At 46.7% G+C, this 20,945-nt stretch overlaps 1 pseudogene; it reads right to left on the bottom strand.

The window, feature by feature from the left end:
- The window catches only part of LOC135568616 (ATP-binding cassette sub-family C member 9-like), a 30,218-nt pseudogene extending 14,451 nt beyond the window's left edge, over window positions 1–15,767 (bottom strand).
- Window positions 15,768–20,945: the final 5,178 nt, after the last annotated feature.

The following is a 20,945-nucleotide window of genomic DNA, read 5'->3' as shown; positions in this document are numbered from 1 at the left end:
TGTACCAGTGTTCCCACCACCATATGTTATATGCCACCATATGCCTTAGCTGTTATTAATGGCTGAGTAATTGTACGATATAAGAGAAAGAGAGAATGAAGACGTTAGCTATGGGTCATGCACACTAACCAGGATGTTGGTCTCTTTGTGTACTGTATTCCTATTGTCTCCTGTTGAAAACATACTGTGGAGGTGAATCCACAGTGTCAAAATATATCTCCATCCCTTTAACTGCCTTTTCAGTCAGTTACTTCAGACCCAGACTCCCAGCATGGAAGCACACAAACACTCCACGACTCACTCCCGACTCACTCCACGACCAGCTAGTAACAACTCAATGATCACCATGACTGAGGAATGGAGGGGTTGAGGGAGGGATATAGGGAATGATGGCAGGGGAAGGGAGGGATTGAGGAGGGATATAGGGAATGATGGCAGGGGAATGGAGGGGTTGAGGAGGGATATAGGGAATGATGGCAGGGAATGGAGGGGTTGAGGAGGGATAGGGAATGATGGCAGGGGAATGGAGGGGTTGAGGGAGGGATATAGGGAATGATGGCAGGGGAATGGAGGGATTGAGGGAGGGATATAGGGAATGATGGCAGGGGAATGGAGGGGTTGAGGGAGGGATATAGGGAATGATGGCAGGGGAATGGAGGAATTGAGGGAGGGATAAAGGGAATGATGGCAGGGGAATGGAGGAATTGAGGGAGGGATAAAGGGAATGATGGCAGGGGAATGGAGGGGTTGAGGGAGGGATATAGGGAATGATGGCAGGGGAATGGAGGGGTTGAGGGAGGATATAGGGAATGATGGCAGGGGAATGGAGGGGTTGAGGGAGGGATATAGGGAATGATGGCAGGGGAATGGAGGGGTTGAGGGAGGGATATAGGGAATGATGGCAGGGGAAGGGAGGGATTGAGGGAGGGATATAGGGAATGATGGCAGGGGAATGGAGGGGTTGAGGGAGGGATATAGGAATGATGGCAGGGGAATGGAGGGGGAGGGAGGGATATAGGGAATGATGGCAGGGAATGGAGGGATTGAGGGAATGATGGCAGGGGAATGGAGGGGTTGAGGGAGGGATATAGGGAATGATGGCAGGGAAGGAGGGATTGAGGGAGGGATATAGGGAATGATGGCAGGGGAATGGAGGGGTTGAGGGAGGATAAAGGGAATGATGGCAGGGGAATGTAGGGGTTGAGGAGGGATATAGGGAATGATGGCAGGAATGGAGGGTTGAGGAGGATATAGGGAATGATGGCAGGGGAATGGAGGGGTTGAGGGAGGGATATAGGGAATGATGGCAGGGGAAGGGAGGGATTGAGGGAGGGATATAGGGAATGATGGCAGGGAAGGGAGGGATATAGGGAATGATGGCAGGGGAATGGAGGGTTGAGGGAGGGATAAAGGGAATGATGGCAGGGGAATGGAGGTTGAGGGAGGATAAAGGGAATGATGGCAGGGAATGGAGGGGTTGAGGGAGGGATATAGGGAATGATGGCAGGGGAATGGAGGGGTTGGGGGAGGGATATAGGGAATGATGGCAGGGGAAGGGAGGGATTGAGGGAGGGATATAGGGAATGATGGCAGGGCAATGGAGGGATTGAGGGAGGGATATAGGGAATGATGGCATGGGAAGGGAGGGATTGAGGGATTGAGGGAGGGATATAGGGAATGATGGCAGGGGAATGGAGGGATTGAGGGAGGGATATAGGGAATGATGGCATGGGAAGGGAGGGATTGAGAGATTGAGGGAGGGATATAGGGAATGATGGCAGGGCAATGGAGGGATTGGGGGAGGGATATAGGGAATGATGGCAGGGGAATGGAGGGATTGAGGGAGGGATATAGGGAATGATGGCAGGGGAATGGAGGGATTGAGGGATTGAGGGAGGGATATAGGGAATGATGGCAGGGGAATGGAGGGGTTGAGGGAGGGATATAGGGAATGATGGCAGGGGAATGGAGGGGTTGAGGGAGGGATATAGGAATGATGGCAGGGAAGGAGGAATTGAGGGAGGGATATAGGGAATGATGGCAGGTGAATGGAGGAATTGAGGGAGGGATATAGGGAATGATGGCAGGGAATGGAGGAATTGAGGGAGGGATATAGGGAATGATGGCAGGGGAATGGAGGGATTGAGGAGGGATATAGGGAATGATGGCAGGGGAAGGAGGATTGAGGGAGGATATAGGGAATGATGGCAGGGGAAGGGAGGAATTGAGGGAGGGATATAGGGAATGATGGCAGGTGAATGGAGGAATTGAGGGAGGGATATAGGGAATGATGGCAGGGGAATGGAGGAATTGAGGGAGGATAAAGGGAATGATGGCAGGAAAGGGAGGGATTGAGGGAGGGATATAGGGAATGATGGCAGGGAATGGAGGGGTTGAGGAGGGATATAGGGAATGATGGCAGGGAAGGGAGGGATTGAGGGAGGGATATAGGGAATGATGGCAGGGGAATGGAGGGATTGAGGGGAGGATATAGGGAATGATGGCAGGGGAAGGGAGGGATTGAGGGAGGGATATAGGGAATGATGGCAGGGGAAGGGAGGGATTGAGGGAGGGAGAGAGGGATATAGGGAATGATGGCAGGGGAATGGCGGGATTGAGGGATTGAGGGAGGGATATAGGGAATGATGGCAGGGGAATGGAGGGGTTGAGGGAGGGATATAGGGAATGATGGCAGGGGAATGGAGGAATTGAGGGAGGGATAAAGGGAATGATGGCAGGGGAAGGGAGGGATTGAGGGAGGGATATAGGGAATGATGGCAGGGGAATGGAGGGATTGAGGGAGGGATATAGGGAATGATGGCAGGGGAAGGGAGGGATTGAGGGAGGATATAGGGAATGATGGCAGGGGAAGGGGATTGAGGGAGGGATATAGGAATGATGGCAGGGGAATAGAGGGATTGAGGAGGATATAGGGAATGATGGCAGGGGAAGGAGGGATTGAGGAAGGAGGGATATAGGGAATGATGGCAGGGGAAGGGAGGGATTGAGGGAAGGAGGGATATAGGGAATGATGGCAGGGAAGGAGGGATTGAGGGAGGGATATAGGGAATGATGGCAGGGGAAGGGAGGGATTGAGGGAGGGAGAGAGGATATAGGGAATGATGGCAGGGGAATGGAGGGATTGAGGGATTGAGGGAGGGATATAGGGAATGATGGCAGGGGAATGGAGGGGTTGAGGAGGGATATAGGGAATGATGGCAGGGAATGGAGGGATTGAGGGAGGGATATAGGGAATGATGGCAGGGGAAGGGAGGGATTGAGGGAGGGATATAGGGAATGATGGCAGGGGAAGGGGGGGATTGAGGGAGGGATATAGGGAATGATGGCAGGGGAATAGAGGGATTGAGGGAGGGATATAGGGAATGATGGCAGGGGAAGGGAGGGATTGAGGGAAGGAGGGATATAGGGAATGATGGCAGGGGAAGGGAGGGATTGAGGGAAGGAGGGATATAGGGAATGATGGCAGGGGAAGGGGGGGATTGAGGGAGGGATGGAGGGATATAGGGAATGATGGCAGTGGAAGGGAGGAAGGGGATGACGGCAGGGTCCCTTCAGAGGAAGTTTAAAAAGGGGTACCTCCTGGTTTCTTCAAAAGACCCGTCCGTCTCAAAACAACTGCAAGTCACGTTCAATGTGTTAGAGTCTGTACAGCCAGATAGACACAGCCACCTCGACTTCAACTTCCTTTACACATGAAGAGCTGAACCGCACGCGCGTGCGTGTGTGTGTGTGTTTGTGTGTGTCTGTGTACAGAGTCGCGTATGTGTGTTCAAATGTAAATCTAGCAGAAGTGTCTTTATAGTAAAGCCCTGTATCGGGGCGAAGACATTTGGACAGAGAGCCAAGAGTCAATTTAATCCAGCTTTATCTACAGAATGACCTCCCTCAACAGTGCATGCATACTGTCATGATACTGTCATTGTCTCAGGCCCAGGACACTGTCTGCTCTAATAGTGTTATGGCTTCTCCTAGAATGATGTAGGTCTACATGAGGGTGGGTGGGATTCAGTGGGGATAACAGCGACTGCTTAATCAACCATTCTCAACCCAGTCCTTGGGGCCACTAGTCCTTTCACATATTTGGTGTATATTCAAAACTAGCCTAAATGATTCAACTAGTCAACTAATAGCCAACTGACTTAAGTGTTGAGACCCAAATGATTCACATGGTCAACTAATAGCCAACTGACTTAAGTGTTGAGACCCAAATGATTCACATGGTCAACTAATAGCCAAATGACTTAAGTGTTGGGACTAAAGGATTCATATGGTCAACTAATAGCCAAATGACTTGTAAATGTAGAATGTACTGTACAGGGATGAGATGGGAAGAGTAACCCGAGGGAGAAAATACCTGTTGGCCTCGTGCAGCATCTCACTCACAGGCAGTCTGATTTAGATAGAAAACAACCACGACAGAAGAAGACAGAACACAGACAAAGCTGAGGTTAGTGTCTACGGCCCGTGGTGACTACCTGTCCTGCTATGGTACTGACTGGCACCTTCGTTCGCTCACATAAGAGTGGACTTTATTTGGAAAGGTCAATTTGATTTTTCAATTACTGCTAAGAAGAGCAGCCGTTATGGTTCTAAACAGATTGAGGAGACATAGTGGTTCTAATGGTAACTGTGGTGCACCATCAGTATCATAGAGAACTTTAAAGAACTATATGGACCATGTTTCATAGCAGTGTATGAAGGGAGAGAAGTGTTTAATAGATTGGTAGGGTATATTACAGCTTATTAACAGGCTGGGACTTAATGGAGAACAATCAAATCAACAGTTACTAAACCTCGACAAACTAATACCACTGTTTTCATTCAGTCCAAATAGCTCCAAATGAAAACCTTCGGTCAGAAGTGTATTATTCATTCAATAACCCAAACAAATACTTAACCCAATCCAATCTAATTCAATTATACAATTGAACACTTCCTGGACACGTAATCACGCTAACTCCCAGCCAATATGTCGTTGGCAAGAAAATGCTGCAACGTCAGTTCGTTAGCAATTAGCATGTGTCTGTTCTTCCGCTCAGGTTTCAGTCTAAATGCTAATGCTATGAATGCTAATGCTATGAATGCTAATGCTATGAATGCTAATGCTATGAATGCTAATCAGAGATCCATCTCCAGAACATCACAGACGACCAAATCTTAATTTGACATTAGAGTACATTAATGTGAGTGCAGATCTCAAATTAAGATTTGGCCCTAGGAGATGGACATTCTGTTTGGTTGTAAAAATATGAATAACAGAGAAATGTGAAGACAGAGAGTTGAAAATGGAAAGGTCCAGTTTGTGATGGTGACTCTGAGGTTGTGTTATAGAGATGAGTAGATAGATAGATGATGTTAGACAGTCAAAGTTCAGGCAAAGCTGTCACCAGCAAGCAGACAGTGAGCGATGTACAGAGAGACAGAGGAGCAGCCAGCTCTCCTTCCATAGCAACCACAGCCACAGAGACAGACACAGACACAGGAAGGACAACACACAGGACCAACAAGATGGAGGGTGGAATGGCTTCTTATTCCACAGATGAAGGCTTTGATTAGCATTGGTGGAGAAGCACAGTGAAACACCCATTTCAAATGGACTTAATGGACGAGTCTGACAGCTAGTCAACTCTAGAAAGACACGACGACCCAAAACGAGACTGAGAGGGATAAAGAGGAAATGAGATGTGTCCATCTTGGTCTTTGAGTGGACCTCAGCATGTTCAGTACCTAATAAAGATGAGGACCCCAGAGATTTACACCCTATTATAGACCTTCTAACATGTAGCTTATGCCGGTTGGTACCACTCACTTGCTCCAGTAGACCTTTCCACTGAGGGTCTGCATCTCTCCCAGCATGGCCAGCAACAGGGATGACTTCCCACAACCCACCTGGCCCACGATCATGGTCAGCTGACCTGGAGATCAGACACAGGACAAGAAGACACTATATAAAGGTATGAAGACACTATATAAAGATAAGAAGACACTATATAAAGGTATGAAGACACTATATAAAGGTATGAAGACACTATATAAAGATAAGAAGACACTATATAAAGGTATGAAGACACTATATAAAGATAAGAAGACACTATATAAAGGTATGAAGACACTATATAAAGATAAGAAGACACTATATAAAGATAAGAAGACACTATATAAAGATAAGAAGACACTATATAAAGATAAGAAGACACTATATAAAGGTATGAAGACACTATATAAAGATAAGAAGACACTATATAAAGATAAGAAGACACTATATAAAGATAAGAAGACACTATATAAAGATAAGAAGACACTATATAAAGATAAGAAGACACTATATAAAGATAAGAAGACACTATATAAAGGTATGAAGACACTATATAAAGATAAGAAGACACTATATAAAGATAAGAAGACACTATATAAAGATAAGAAGACACTATATAAAGATAAGAAGACACTATATAAAGATAAGAAGACACTATATAAAGATAAGAAGACACTATATAAAGATAAGAAGACACTATATAAAGATAAGAAGACACTATATAAAGATAAGAAGACACTATATAAAGGTATGAAGACACTATATAAAGATAAGAAGACACTATATAAAGATAAGAAGACACTATATAAAGATAAGAAGACACTATATAAAGATAAGAATACACTATATAAAGATAAGAAGACACTATATAAAGGTAAGAAGACACTATATAAAGGTATGAAGACACTATATAAAGATAAGAAGACACTATATAAAGATAAGAAGACACTTAAATGTAAATGTAAATGTAATAAGAAGACACTATATAAAGATAAGAAGACACTATATAAAGATAAGAAGACACTATATAAAGGTATGAAGACACTATATAAAGATAAGAAGACACTATATAAAGGTAAGAAGACACTATATAAAGGTATGAAGACACTATATAAAGATAAGAAGACACTATATAAAGATAAGAAGACACTTAAATGTAAATGTAAATGTAATAAGAAGACACTATATAAAGATAAGAAGACACTATATAAAGATAAGAAGACACTATATAAAGATAAGAAGACACTATATAAAGGTATGAAGACACTATATAAAGATAAGAAGACACTATATAAAGATAAGAAGACACTATATAAAGGTATGAAGACACTATATAAAGATAAGAAGACACTATATAAAGGTATGAAGACACTATATAAAGGTATGAAGACACTATATAAAGATAAGAAGACACTATATAAAGATAAGAAGACACTATATAAAGATATGAAGACACTATATAAAGGTATGAAGACACTATATAAAGATATGAAGACACTATATAAAGTTATGAAGACACTATATAAAGGTATGAAGACACTATATAAAGGTATGAAGACACTATATAAAGGTATGAAGACACTATATAAAGATAAGAAGACACTATATAAAGATAAGAAGACACTATATAAAGGTATGAAGACACTATATAAAGGTATGAAGACACTATATAAAGATAAGAAGACACTATATAAAGGTATGAAGACACTATATAAAGGTATGAAGACACTATATAAAGATAAGAAGACACTATATAAAGGTATGAAGACACTATATAAAGGTATGAAGACACTATATAAAGATAAGAAGACACTATATAAAGATAAGAAGACACTATATAAAGATATGAAGACACTATATAAAGGTATGAAGACACTATATAAAGATATGAAGACACTATATAAAGTTATGAAGACACTATATAAAGGTATGAAGACACTATATAAAGGTATGAAGACACTATATAAAGGTATGAAGACACTATATAAAGGTATGAAGACACTATATAAAGCATTAGAGACAACAGATTGTTCTAGGTCAATCTGACATTGATAATGTCTGTTACAGCCCTGGTTAAAGCTTAAAAGTAGGACAGGATATTGGGATATCTTTATACTCTCAATTTAGATCAGTCATGTTTCCACATCAGTGGAGGCTGGTGGGAGGAGTTAAAGGAGGATGGGCTCATTATAATGGCTAGAATGGAGAATTAATTGAACGGAGTCAATCATGTAGTTTCCATACGTTTGATACCGTTCCATTTATTACATTCCAGCCATTATAATGAGCCTGTCCTCCTATAGCTCCTCCCACCAGCCTCCACTGTTCCACATATCCTACATAACACATCTACTCCCTCAGCTGCAGCAAATAGTGGACTACCAGGACCAGCCTATCCTGTTTGTCTTAGCTGTCATATCTTACGGGCCACGGGCCATGAGGTCATAGCAGGGAGATATACTACACTGTCACACACACACACAAACACACACACAGCTGGTGTTAGATATACTACACTGACTGTCGACGACCTCCTAAACAGGACGCAGCCTGGCGTTGCCATAGTGTTCCCAGCAGGATCGGGTTACCTGTTGGAATGCAGATGTTGATGTCGGACAACGTTGACAAGTTGCTTCCCCATGTGAAGAATCCACCGTTCACCTGAACAGGATACAGTGGGATTAGGCTGACATGGAGCCTACATGACATGGAGCCTAGATGACATGGAGCCTACATGACATGGAGCCTAGATGACATGGAGCCTACATGACATGGAGTCTACATGACATGGAGCCAACATGACATGGAGCCTAGATGACATGGAGCCTACCTGACATGGAGCCTACATGACATGGAGCCAACATGACATGGAGCCTACATGTTATAGTCTGCGGCTGGTGGTTTAGATACGTATGTGTACATAGAAATAATGAACCATTTAGGTCTTTAAGGCAAATATAATAGCATGTTTACATAGTTATGTTGTGTTTTATGTCTTGTCCGATTCCACTGTTTATTATAGCCAGTAATCCCCCCTCCCTTCCATCCCCTACAGCAAAACCACACAAGATCTGAGATTCAGTGACGCAGAACTAATAAATACAAGTTGAAAATGAAAGACAGACGTCTTATTACCGCTGAGAAAAGAGACTTGGTAAATTAAGTTTGTAAATAGACAGAGCGGATGTTACGGGGGTGAGGACCAGAGGGGATGGGGAGTATTGAAAGGGAGGCTGGGATACGGGTAGAGAGAGGTAGAGAGGGAGTGGAGGAAGATAGGGGTAGAGAGAGGTAGAGAGGAGTGGAGGAAGATACGGGTACGCTGGGAGGTAGGGAGGGAGTGGAGGAAGTATGGGTACGCTGGGAGGCAGAGATGGGGTGATAAGATGGAAGAGAAGAGAGAGGGAGGAATAAAGGGAGAGAGAATGGTTGATGAGACAGAGCGGAAGACAGAGAGAAGGGTTGATGGGAGACAGAGAGGAAGACAGAGAGAAGGGGTGATGGGAGACAGAGAGGAAGACAGAGAGAAGGGGTGATGGGAGACAGAGAGGAAGACAGAGAGAAGGGGTGATGGGAGACAGAGAGGAAGACAGAGAGAAGGGGTGATGGGAGACAGAGAGGAAGACAGAGAAGGGGTGATGGGAGACAGAGAGGAAGACAGAGAGAAGGGGTGATGGGAGACAGAGAGGAAGACAAAGAGAAGGGGTGATGGGAGACAGAGAGGAAGACAGAGAGAAGGGGTGATGGGAGACAGAGAGGAAGACAGAGAGAAGGGGTGATGGGAGACAGAGAGGAAGACAAAGAGAAGGGGTGATGGGAGACAGAGTGGAAGACAGAGAGAAGGGGTGATGGGAGACAGAGAGGAAGACAAAGAGAAGGGGTGATGGGAGAGAGAGGAAGACAGAGAAGGGGTGATGGGAGACAGAGAGGAAGACAGAGAGAAGGGGTGATGGGAGACAGAGAGGAAGACAAACAGAAGGGGTGATGGGAGACAGAGAGGAAGACAAAGAGAGAAGGGGTGATGGGAGACAGAGTGGAAGACAGAGAGAAGGGGTGATGGGAGACAGAGAGGAGGGTAGAGAGAGGCAGAGAGAAGGGGTAATGGGAGACAGTGAGGAAGACAAAGAGAAGGGGTGATGGGAGACAGAGAGGAAGACAGAGAGAAGGGGTGATGGGAGACAGAGAGGAAGACAGAGAGAAGGGGTGATGGGAGACAGAGAGGAAGACAGAGAGAAGGGATGATGGGAGACAGAGAGGAAGACAAAGAGAAGGGGTGATGGGAGACAGAGAGGAAGACAGAGAGAAGGGGTGATGGGAGACAGAGAGGAAGACAAAGAGAAGGGGTGATGGGAGACAGAGGGGGGGGGGTAGAGAGAGGCAGAGAGAAGGGGTAATGGGAGACAGAGGGGGGGGTAGAGAGAGGCAGAGAGAAGGGGTAATGGGAGACAGTGAGGAGGGTATAGAGAGAAAGCGGGTGAGATGAGAGAGAAGACAGAGAAAGAAGATTTGTCTGGTTCACACACAGCAGCAGCCCATCCATTCGACCCTCCTGCTGCCCCCAAGCTCATTAACAGGCTGCCTACAATAATGCTGTGTGTCCACAGGGATAGCAACAGGATGTGGACCCCAAAGAGACCAGAACAGGGGCTGAGAACATGTCAGTTAATGAGGGTTCTCTGTTCTCATGAGAATCCCCTGCCTCTGACTCATTATGTGGGTCCTGAGAGTTTAAACTGTCGGTAAATGTTGACTTCTCCTCAGGGTGTGTTTCACACAATGGACAGGCCAAGAGATGAAACATCTGCTGTGAGAGATAGACAGTGGTAACATCTGCTGTGAGAGATAGACAGTGGTAACATCTGCTGTGAGAGATAGACAGTGGTAACATCTGCTGTGAGAGATAGACAGTGGTAGCATCTGCTGTGAGAGATAGACAGTGGTAACATCTGCTGTGAGAGATAGACAGTGGTAACATCTGCTGTGAGAGATAGACAGTGGTAACATCTGCTGTGAGAGATAGACAGTGGTAACATCTGCTGTGAGAGATAGACAGTGGTAACATCTGCTGTGAGAGATAGACAGTGGTAACATCTACTGTGAGAGATAGACAGTGGTAACATCTGCTGTGAGAGATAGACAGTGGTAACATCTACTGTGAGAGATAGACAGTGGTAACATCTAATGTGAGAGATAGACAGTGGTAACATCTGCTGTGAGAGATAGACAGTGGTAACATCTGCTGTGAGAGATAGACAGTGGTAACATCTGCTGTGAGAGATAGACAGTGGTAACATCTGCTGTGAGAGATAGACAGTGGTAACATCTGCTGTGAGAGATAGACAGTGGTAACATCTGCTGTGAGAGATAGACAGTGGTAACATCTGCTGTGAGAGATAGACAGTGGTAACATCTGCTGTGAGAGATAGACAGTGGTAACATCCGTGGTGTCACGTGTTACTAGAGTGAATGACCCGGGCGGATGTGACAAAAAGGCCAGTTTAAAGGTTTGAGGACAACTGTCAGACTCCAGCTCAGAAGCCTCTGCGTGTGTACGTGTCTACGTGCGTGACGTGGCTGCACATGTACGTGAGCTACAGCTTGGCTGTGAGTTGATAGCCTACGTGTCTGCCCCTGTGTCCGTGCATGCAGTCAGCGAGTGTGTGCGGTGCTGTGTGTGTCACAGGTCCTGAGAAGAAGGGCCAATGAGCTTGTTGAGGTGTTGAACTTTGACCCCTGACCTTGACAGCCACGTCCTCAGTCTCGTTGGGTCGCAGTGGTCTGCGTGCTGGCTGCTCATAGCTGTCCATCTGGTAGAGCAGGGGCTGCTTCCTGTTTATAGCCTTGGTCTGGAGAGAGAGAGGTAGGGGGGAGATGGGGAGGGAGGGGAGATGGAGGGAGAGAGAGGGAGGGAGAGGAGAGAGGAAGGGAGGGAGAGAGGCAGGGGGGTGGGGAGGGAGAGGGAGAGGGAGGGAGAGAGAGGGAGGGAGAGGAGAGGAGAGAGGAAGGGAGGGGGAGAGAGGCAGGGGGGTGGGGAGGGAGAGGGGAGAGGGAGGGAGGGAGAGGAGAGAGGAAGGGAGGGATAGAACGAAGACAGAAATGGAGAGATGGAGATGAAGGGAGGGTGAGAAAACAGAAAGAGAGAGATTGCATTCAGTGATAAACTTGGCCCCTCATCCGCTGTAACCTCCAGGAGGACCCCTCTCAGACCCTGACTGAGACTGTCCCCAGAGGGAGCTTCTTATCCCCTACCCCTCATCCCCAAGACATCCCTCCCTCCCTCCCTCCATCAGCCCTAAACAAATGGCTCCTCCATCTCACACTAACCCCTCCACCACTCGGTCTCCGTCTCTCTCCACTCCTTCTGAGGAGTCCAACACAGAAATAAACCTGTCAAAGTCCAGAGAACAGCTGAAGACATGACGAGACTGGCAGCAACCAGCAATTTAACGACTCCTGGTTGAGATTCCCCATGAAACACTGCTGCTAGATTGACACGGTGTGTAGTTACAGTTCCTCCTTCTACAGAGACCAGATCTGCTCTGGTCAAACAGACACTTTCTCTGCAGTTCCACCAACAGTTTGAAGTTAGAAACACGTTGGCTCTGAAACTTGGTCAGTTGAAAAGCATCATAACCATCACATCATCCTGACGAGTCCATTAGCCGTGTTGGGAGCTGTGGAAACCCTGTAGCAACACACTAGTTGTTGTATTCCATGCTGGCTGTAAATGAATAGCTCCTGGATTAGGCTCTGTGCTGTGCTGGCTGAATGTCCAGCATTAGCTGCTCTGGCAGAGGGACAGATGAGTAATTGGGTCATGTTCATTAGGGACCAAAGTGAATAAACAGACTGAAACGCTAAGAGACTACCTCGAAACACACCATTTAGTTTACATTTTGCTTCAGTGTTCCCTACTAAACACGACTCAGGCCTGTATTTGGGGCAGTGTTTGGTAATAGGGATGGTGGTGTGTGTGTGTGTGTGTGTGTGTGTGTGTGTGTGTGTGTACTAACCGCCCCTGGATGTTTCTTACAGGCCTCTAGGGACACAGGCATGTCTCCGTTCCTCCAGCTGTCATCGCCAATCTCATCGCTCTGCAGGAACTCACCCAGCTTCTGGACGCTGTGGATAGGACACGATATGATAGGACCCACACACACACACCCACACCCACACACACCCACACACACACACACACATAAATAACCCTTCTATGATACAAATAAGATTCCAGCAGATTGTCTAGCTGGTAACTATCCAGTATTCAGTATCCCTGGGCGTCCTCAGTAGGCCTCTCACCTGACCATGGCCTTGACTGCGGGCGGACCACGGTGGAGAGCAGGAACAGTGGGGTAACCAGGATGTGGAAGAGGGCCAGAGCAGCGAAGGCCTCCGAGGAGCTGGGTTTGGACTTGTTGATCAGGGCGTGGCTGACAAACGTCTGACAGAGACACAAAGGGACACACAGTTACTCAGTTCGGTATTGTTACCAGATTTCAGAGCTGGCAAAACACTAGCTACAATTGGCCCGAAAAATGGCCTGCAGGATACAGGGATGATGAGAAACCATCTTACCACAAGCACAGCAGCGATGGGGATAGCAGCATTCATGAAAACTGGGAGGAAAAGAGGTCATATTATGTAACAACAGAGAGCCTTTGGAGAGAACAAAGACATTTTCAAACTTCAAAGCTCTTAAGTCAAACTGAGCCCCAAATATAAATGAGGACAGAACATAAGCAGTGTGAGTGTCTGACTGGACAGAATATAAGCAGTGTGACTGTCTGACTGGACAGAATATAAGCAGTGTGACTGTCTGACTGGACAGAATATCAGTGTGACTGTCTGACTGGACAGAATATAAGCAGTGTGACTGTCTGACTGGACAGAATATAAGCAGTGTGACTGTCTGACTGGACAGAATATAAGCAGTGTGAGTGTCTTACTGGACAGAACATAAGCAGTGTGACTGTCTGACTGGACAGAATATAAGCAGTGTGAGTGTCTTACTGGACAGAACATAAGCAGTGTGAGTGTCTTACTGGACAGAACATAAGCAGTGTGAGTGTCTTACTGGACAGAATATAAGCAGTGTGAGTGTCTTACTGGACAGAACATAAGCAGTGTGAGTGTCTTACTGGACAGAACATAAGCAGTGTGAGTGTCTTACTGGACAGAACATAAGCAGTGTGAGTGTCTTACTGGACAGAACATAAGCAGTGTGAGTGTCTTACTGGACAGAACATAAGCAGTGTGAGTGTCTTACTGGACAGAACATAAACAGTGTGAGTGTCTTACTGGACAGAACATAAGCAGTGTGAGTGTCTTACTGGACAGAACATAAGCAGCGTGAGTGTCTTACTGGACAGAACATGAGCAGTGTGAGTGTCTTACTGGACAAAATGAAGGGGATTTCACAGCTCAAAATAAAGGATGTGATAGCTATTATAAAGTAACAGAGGAGATGTGTCTTATTGGAGGTGTAGAGGGCGAAGGTGTGTGTGTCTCACTAGACATGGAGGTGTAGAGGGCGAAGGTGTGTGTGTGTCTCACTAGACATGGAGGTGTAGAGGGCGAAGGTGTGTGTGTCTCACTAGACATGGAGGTGTAGAGGGCGAAGGTGTGTGTGTGTCTCACTAGACATGGAGGTGTAGAGAGCCAAGGTGTGTGTGTGTCTCACTAGACATGGAGGTGTAGAGGGCGAAGGTGTGTGTGTGTCTCACTAGACATGGAGGTGTAGAGGGCGAAGGTGTGTGTGTGTCTCACTAGACATGGAGGTGTAGAGGGCGAAGGTGTGTGTGTCTCACTAGACATGGAGGTGTAGAGGGCGAAGGTGTGTGTGTCTCACTAGACATGGAGGTGTAGAGGGCGAAGGTGTGTGTGTCTCACTAGACATGGAGGTGTAGAGGGCGAAGGTGTGTGTGTCTCACTAGACATGGAGGTGTAGAGGGCGAAGGTGTGTGTGTGTCTCACTAGACATGGAGGTGTAGAGGGCGAAGGTGTGTGTGTGTCTCACTAGACATGGAGGTGTAGAGGGCGAAGGTGTGTGTGTGTCTCACTAGACATGGAGGTGTAGAGGGGGTGTAGGTGTGTGTGTGTCCCACTAGACATGGAGGTGTAGAGGGCGAAGGTGTGTGTGTCTCACTAGACATGGAGGTGTAGAGGGCGAAGGTGTGTGTGTGTCTCACTAGACATGGAGGTGTAGAGGGCGAAGGTGTGTGTGTGTCTCACTAGACATGGAGGTGTAGAGGGCGAAGGTGTGTGTGTCTCAATAGACATGGAGGTGTAGAGGGCCAAGGTGTGTGTGTCTCAATAGACATGGAGGTGTAGAGGGCGAAGGTGTGTGTGTGTGTCTCACTAGACATGGAGGTGTAGAGGCGAAGGTGCGGAGGCTGGTGAGCTCTTTGCCCTGGTATCTTCTACACTGTCACAGAAGATGTTCTCCCAGGCGTACAGCTTCAGCAGCTTGATCCCCTTCAGAATCTCTGTGGTCTTCTTCAGACGTTCCGTAGATTGGTCCTGTCAGAAGAGGGCGATGCCTTACTGAAGATTTAAACTATAAAATAATATAAACATATTCTCATTTCAACTGTTTTTAAAGGTTATTGTTTCCTTATCATATACTGTTTCCCTCATCACAACAGAAAATAACTGAAATCACTCAAATCTAGGCTATTTATTCATGGTAAAGCTTGCAGGTTCATCTCTAAAGAGACAGTGAAACTATGATCTAAGGGTTTGGTGCAGGCAGTGTACAACCTGAGTGTCTCAACGTGAACAGAGGGTGACTCACCAGGGTGCTCTTCTGGGTGTCAGCCAGCTTGGTAGCGATCAGGTATTGGACTGGAGCCAGCAGCACGATGACTGAAGCTCCAATCAGAGCACTGGTCCCCAGCAGGTAGTACAGCAAGATCACGCCCATCACAATCTGAGCAGGAACACAACACAAAGATATGAGGGATATATTGGGGAGTTATTATAGATATATTAGGGAGTTATGAGGGATATATTGGGGAGTTATTAGGGATATATTAGGAAGTTATTAGGGATATATTAGGGAGTTATTAGGGATATATTGGGGAGTTATTAGATATATATTAGGGATTCATTAAGGAGTTATGAGGGATATATTAGGGAGTTATTAGGGAGTTATGAGGGATATATTAGGGAGTTATTAGCGATATATTAGGGAGTTATTAGGGAGTTATTAAGGAGTTATGAGGGAGTTATTAGGGAGTTATTAGGGATATATTAGGGAGTTATTAGGGATATATTAGGGATATATTATGGAGTTATGAGGGAGTTATGAGGGATATATTAGGGATATATTAGGGAGTTATTAGGGATATATTAGGGATATATTATGGAGTTATAAGGGATATATTAGGGAGTTATTAGAGAGTTATGAGGGATATATTAGGGATATATTAGTGATATATTATTGAGTTATTAGGAATAAATTAGGGAGCTTTGTGGGATATATTATGGAGTTATAAGGAGTTATTAGGGATATATTATTGAGCATAATATTAGGTCATATTGGTACTGGCAGATAATGGATTAAAAAAGACATACTTGTTCATTTAAGATCAGGTTGTCCCCAGCGGATCATACATAGATTGTCCAGATTGTATCTTACCAGCATGGCCCCACCAAACTTATGAGAATTGACCAGAAAAAGTTTTTTTGTTGATGTTATTTAAATACACTAAGGAGTTATTAACCTTAATATATCCCAACCTGGGAGTTATTAGGGATAATATTAAAGTTAACCTGCTACGAAAAGATACATTGGGGACATTAACTGAATAGGGATATATCTAGTCATTAAACCCACCTGCACAGGCATATATTAGGGAGTTGGGATTACAGGGATGAGGAACACATGAGCTGGTTGGTTTTATGGATATACCAGGTTGTTGATATATTGGCCCAGGGTCATTCTCCCATGGACATGTTAGAGGATGGATAGACGCAGGATCTTATTATAGATATATGCCAGGAAATATTAGGACAGAGGACATTAACAACCTACTAGATACAGTACATTCACTTCTGTCACTGTCTATGTAGGGATCTCCACCTTAGTGACTGTTATGTCCCGATCTCCACCTCTGTGAGTTATTAGGGCTGTCCCGATTCTCCACCTCTGTGACTGTTACGGCAGTCCCGATTATCCACCTCTGTGACTGTATTAGGGTCCAGATTCTACCTCTGTGACTATTAGGGATATATTAGGGATTATTACCTCTGTGACTGTCTAGGCTATTAGGAGTTCCCACCTCTGTGACTGTCTATGTCCCGATTCTATCTGTGACTGTTACGAGTTGTCCCGATCTCCACCTCTGTGACTGTATTAGGCAGTCCCAATTCTCCACCTCTGTGACTATACGGCTGTCCCGATTCTCCATTAAGATGTGACTGATTAGGCTGTCCCGATTCTACACCTCTGTGACTGACTACGGCTGAGTTCTACACCTCTGGACTGTCTACGGCTGTCCCGATTCTCCACCTCTGTGACTGTTACGGCTGTCCCGATTCTCCACCTCTGTGACTATGTACGGCAGTCCCGATTCTCCACCTCTGTGACCTGCCACGGCTGTCCCGATTCTCCACCTCTGTGACTGTTTACGGCTGTCCCGATTCTACACCTCTTGACTGACTAACGGCTGTCCCGATTCTACACCTCTGTGACTGTCTAATTCCCGATATCTACACCTCTATAATGACTGTCTACGGCTGTCCCGATTCTCCACCTCTGTGGCTATTACGGCTGTCCCGATTCTCCACCTCTGTGACTGTTACGGCTGTCCCGATTCTCCACATCTGTGACTGTCTATGGCTGTCCAGATTCTCCACCTCTGTGACTGTCTACGGCTGTCCAGATTCAGGTCTGTGACTGTCTCATAGGCAGTCCAGATTCTCCATCTGTGACCGGCTGTCCCATTCTCCACCTCTGTGACTTACGGCTGTCCCGATTCCCCTCTGTGACTGTCTTTTTGTCCCGATTCTCCACCTCTGTGACTGTCAGGACGGCTGTCCCGATTCTCCACCTCTGTGACTGTCTACGGCTGTCCCGATTCCCCACCTCTGTGACTGTCTACGGCTGTCCCGATTCTACACCTCTGTGACTGTCTACGGCTGTCCCGATTCTCCACCTCTGTGACTGTCTATGGCTGTCCCGATTCTCCACCTCTGTGACTGTCTACGGCTGTCCCGATTCTCCACCTCTGTGACTGTCTACGGCTGTCCCGATTCTCCACCTCTGTGACTGCCTACGGCTGTCCCGATTCTCCACCTCTGTGACTGACTACGGCTGTCCCGATTCTACACCTCTGTGACTGACTACGGCTGCCCCGATTCTACACCTCTGTGACTGTCTACGGCTGTCCCGATTCTCCACCTCTGTGACTGTCTACGGCTGTCCCGATTCTCCACCTCTGTGACTGTGTACGGCTGTCCAGATTCTCCACCTCTGTGACTGCCTACGGCTGTCCCGATTCTCCACCTCTGTGACTGACTACGGCTGTCCCGATTCTACACCTCTGTGACTGACTACGGCTGTCCCGATTCTACACCTCTGTGACTGTCTACGGCTGTCCCGATTCTACACCTCTGTGACTGTCTACGGCTGTCCCGATTCTCCACCTCTGTGGCTGTCTACGGCTGTCCCGATTCTCCACCTCTGTGACTGTCTACGGCTGTCCCGATTCTCCACATCTGTGACTGTCTACGGCTGTCCAGATTCTCCACCTCTGTGACTGTCTACGGCTGTCCAGATTCTCCACCTCTGTGACTGTCTACGGCAGTCCCGATTCTCCACCTCTGTGACTGTCGACGGCTGTCCCGATTCTCCACCTCTGTGACTGTCTACGGCTGTCCCGATTCCCCACCTCTGTGACTGTCTACGGCTGTCCCGATTCTCCACCTCTGTGACTGTCGTAACGGCTGTCCCGATTCTCCACCTCTGTGACTGTCTACGGCTGTCCCGATTCCCCACCTCTGTGACTGTCTACGGCAGTCCCGAACACCTCTGTGACTGTCTACGGCTGGAGATTCTCCACCTCTGTGACTGTCTACGGCTGTCCCGATTCTCCACCTCTGTGACTGTCTACGGCAGTCGATTCTCCACCTCTGTGACTGTCTACGGCTGTCCAGATTCTCCCACCTCTGTGACTGTCTACGGCTGTAGCCCAGATTCTCCACCTCTGTGACTGTCAGCACGGCTGTCCCGATTCCCCACCTCTGTGACTGTCACACGGCTGTCCCGATTCTCCACCTCTGTGACTGTCTACGGCTGTCCCGATTCTCCACCTCTGTGACTGTCTACGGCTGTCCAGATTCCCCACTTTATTTTTGCACCTCCCCACTCCCCGTCATATGAATTGAACAACGGCAGAAACTCCCGTCAGCCAATGACTACACATCTAACGCTTTTAAATCTATGACAGAGACTGAACAAGTGAACACTTTGGGTAAAGGATGGAGAATCGGTGACGAGTATCCTACAAATCCCAGAATCCTCCAGTCAGTCACCAGCAGGGCTCCACGGAGGTTGATGCCGGTCTCTATGGTGACATAGTAGGAGGCCTGTAGGAAGGTCCGCTGTAGCACCAGGGCCAGGAACAGCAGAACAGCCAGCACTGACGTTTCTGGAGCAGCCGTTGGATGACATGAAGTAGACCTCGAAATAGGGGACCTGATAGACAGTCACACACACACACACACACACACACACACACACACACACACACACACACACACACACACACACACACACACACACACACACACACACACACACACACACACACACACACACACACACACACAGATAGTAGGTTAGAGCAGATGTCCTGTGAAAAGAAAGACCTGACACTACCCAGACCCCTGTCACTACCCAGACCCTGTCACACACAGAGAAGGACTGACATGATGCTCTGAGATGAGAGAATTTTCCTCTGTTCAGCCTCTAGAAATGATGCTCTACTTCAGCCTAAACTCTCTGTTCCTCTGTTCAGCCCTCTGACACCGGCACTGCGCACGATGCTCTACTTTAGAGAGATGTTCCTCTGTTCAGCCCTCTGACATGATGCTCTACTTTAGAGAGACGTTCCTCTGTTCAGCCTCTGACATGATGCTCTACTTTAGAGAGGTCCTCTGTTCAGCCCTCTGACATGATGCTCTACTTCAGAGAGACGTTCCTCTGTTCAGCCCTCTAACATGATGCTCTACTTCAGAGAGTTCCTCTGTTCAGCCCTCTAACATGATGCTCTACTTCAGAGAGACGTTCCTCTGTTCAGCCTCTGACATGATGCTCTACTTTAGAGAGACGTTCCTCTGTTCAGCCCTCTGACATGATGCTCTACTTTAGAGAGAGTTCCTCTGTTCAGCCCTCTGACATGATGCTCTACTTCAGAGAGACGTTCCTCTGTTCAGCCCTCTGACATGATGCTCTACTTCAGAGAGAGACGTTCCTCTGTTCAGCCCTCTAACATGATGCTCTACTTTAGAGAGTTCCTCTGTTCAGCCCTCTAACATGATGCTCTACTTTAGAGAGAGACGTTCCTCTGTTCAGCCCTCTGACATGATGCTCTACTTCAGAGAGAGACGTTCCTCTGTTCAGCCCTCTGACATGATGCTCTACTTTAGAGAGACATTCCTCTGTTCAGCCCTCTGACATGATGCTCTACTTCAGAGAGAGACGTTCCTCTGTTCAGCCCTCTGACATGATGCTCTACTTTAGAGAGATGTTCCTCTGTTCAGCCCTCTAACATGATGCTCTACTTTAGAGAGAGACGTTCCTCTGTTCAGCTCTCTGACATGATGCTCTACTTTAGAGAGAGTTCCTCTGTTCAGCCCTTTAACATGATGCTCTACTTTAGAGAGACGTTCCTCTGTTCAGCCTCTGACATGATGCTCTACTTTAGAGAGACGTTCCTCTGTTCAGCCTCTAACATGATGCTCTACTTTAGAGAGATGTTCCTCTGTTCAGCCCTCTGACATGATGCTCTACTTTAGAGAGACGTTCCTCTGTTCAGCCTCTGACATGATGCTCTACTTTAGAGAGACGGTCCTCTGTTCAGCCCTCTGACATGATGCTCTACTT

Source organism: Oncorhynchus nerka, unplaced genomic scaffold, assembly GCF_034236695.1.
Source record: "Oncorhynchus nerka isolate Pitt River unplaced genomic scaffold, Oner_Uvic_2.0 unplaced_scaffold_1450, whole genome shotgun sequence".
In the NCBI taxonomy this organism is placed as follows: Eukaryota; Metazoa; Chordata; class Actinopteri; order Salmoniformes; family Salmonidae; genus Oncorhynchus; species Oncorhynchus nerka.
Note: the sequence above shows the minus strand (reverse complement) of the source record. Positions and strands in the feature narration are given on the sequence as shown.